The 2,454-nt window shown below is 41.4% G+C and overlaps 1 pseudogene; it reads right to left on the bottom strand.

The window, feature by feature from the left end:
* Positions 1-1,307: 1,307 nt before the first annotated feature.
* On the bottom strand, positions 1,308-1,743 carry LOC119802143 (annotated as a pseudogene).
* Positions 1,744-2,454: the final 711 nt, after the last annotated feature.

Raw genomic sequence — 2,454 nt, forward strand, 5'->3', positions numbered from 1 at the left:
TTTTATATATGTGGGTGCTTTTATATTAGGGGTATAGATATTCAGGATTGAGACTTCATCCTGATGGATTGTTCCTGTTATGAGTATAAAGTATCCATCTCCATCTCTTCTGATTAATTTTAGTTTGGAGTCAATTTTGTTAGATATTAGAATAGCCACACCCACTTGTTTCTTAGATCCGTTTGATTGAAAAACCTTTTCACAACCCTTTACTCTGAGTAAATGTCTGTCTTTGTAATTGAAGTGTGTTTCTTTTAAGCAGCAGAATGATGGATCCTGCGTTAGCATCCATTCTCTTAACCTGTGCCTTTTTATAGGTGAATTGAGACCGTTGATATTAATGATATTAATGACCAGTGACTGTTAACTCCGGTTTTTTTGTTTTGTTTTGTTTTATTTTGTTTTTGATGGTAGAGTTTGTGTGTTTTCCTTCTTTGGGTTGTGCTTGTGAAGGGTTTTTAGATGTCTAAGTTATTGTGGGTGTTGTTGGGTTCCTTGGGTTGTGAGTTTCCTTCTATTACTTTCTGTAAGGCTAGGTTTGTGGCTACGTATTATTTAAATTTGTTTTTATCCTGGAATACCTTGTTTTCTCCATTGATGATGAAAGAAAGCTTGGCTGGGTATAGTGGTCTGGGCTTGCATCCATGGTTTCTTAGTGTCTGCAGCACATCTATCCCAGACCTTCTGGCTTTCATGGTTTCCATAGAGAAGTCAGGTATAATTCTGATAGGTTTCCCTTTATATGTTACTTGACCTTTTTCCTTTGCAGCTCTTAATATTCTTTCTTTATTCTGTATGTTTTGTGTTTTGATTATTATATGGTGAGGGGATTTTTTTTTGATCCGGTCTATTCGGTGTTCTGTATGCTTCTTGTACCTTCATAGGAATATCCTTCTTTAGGTTGGGAAAGTTTTCTTCTATAATTTTGTTGAATATATTTTCTGGGCCTTTGAGCTGTAATTCTTCTCCTTCTTCTACCCCTATTATTCTTAGGTTTGGTCTTTTCATGGTGTCCCAGATTTCCTGGATGTTTTATGTTGAGAATTTGTTGGATTTGCTGTTTTCTTTGATCAATGAGTTTATTTCCTCTATAGTATCTTCAGAGTCTGAGATTCTTTCTTCTATCTCTTGTTATCTGTTGGTTATACTTGCCTCTATAGTCCCTGTTTGTTTACCCAGATTTTCCATATCCAGTCATCTCTTGGTTTGTGTTTTCTTCATTACCTCCATTTCATTTTTCAAGTCTTCTTTTTTTTGCAGTTTTTGTGGTTTTATTTAAACACAAATAAAACGTGCACGTGAGCCATCTACTCATTCTCTTCACTGCGCAGCCTGGCGTTGGGATTGGTGACTCTGATGGCCAGCTGTGCTGCTCTTTCTACGATGGCTTTTCAGTTCTTGGAGGAAACATTGTGAGCAATCTCAGCACAGTAAGACTTGTTGCACATCAGCAGCACCTCCAGCTCCTTGACGTTGTGGACCAGAAACTTCCGGAAGCCGCTAGGCAGCATGTGCTTGGTTTTCTTGTTGCTCCCGTAACCAATGTTGGGCATCAGGATCTGGCCCTTGAATCTTCTCCGCACCCTGTTGTCAATACCTCTGGGTTTCCGCCAGTTCCGCTTAATCTTGACATATCGATCTGACTGGTGCCGGATGAACTTCTTCGTCCTCTTTTTGACGATCTTGGGCTTCACCAGAGGCCGGAGGGCAGCCATGATGCCGCAAAGGAGATGGCAGCCACCTCGCAGGTAGCGCCGAGGAAGAAGCCATTTTTCAAGTCTTGAACTGTTTCCATTACCTGTTTGATTGCTTTTTCTTGGTTTTGTAGGGTATCTTTGAGGGATTTATTCATTTGTTCACACTTTTTGTTATTCTTCTCATCCATTACTTTAAGGGAGTTTTTCACATCCTGTTTAAGGGACTCTATCACTTTCATAATGTTATGTTTAAAGTCTATTTCTTCTACTTCTTCTGGAATAGGGTGTTTAAGTCTTCCTGTTGCGTGTTCACTGGATTCTGGTGTTGTCATGTTGCTTTTCAGGTTGCTGGAGGAATTCTGCATTGGTGCCTGCCCATCTCTTCCTTCAAATGCAGCCAGAAGAGTCTTGGCGTCTTGGTCCAATCTTTGCTGTGACTGACTGTGTATTTGGGGGATTTTCTTGGTCTGTCCTCTCTTAGGTCCCCTCAGCACTGGAGTCTCTCAGATCCTCTCCATCCTGGAGTAGGCTGTGGTGGTGGATCTAAAGACCTTGCAGATGGAAAGAAGTGCTTGAGGAGCAATCTGGGATGGGATAAGTAGAGAAAAGCAGTAGCCAGGTTGAAGCCCCGCTGAATGGTCAGAAAGTTTAGGGGGTTGGGGGGTGCCTGTGCTCCATTCCCAGGGTGTTCTACCAGCCGGTAGGGCACTCAATAACACCTCTTGAGGGATGGATCTTGTGGTACAGGATCAGGCCA

This window comes from Arvicola amphibius, chromosome 15, assembly GCF_903992535.2.
Source record: "Arvicola amphibius chromosome 15, mArvAmp1.2, whole genome shotgun sequence".
Classification (NCBI taxonomy): Eukaryota; Metazoa; Chordata; class Mammalia; order Rodentia; family Cricetidae; genus Arvicola; species Arvicola amphibius.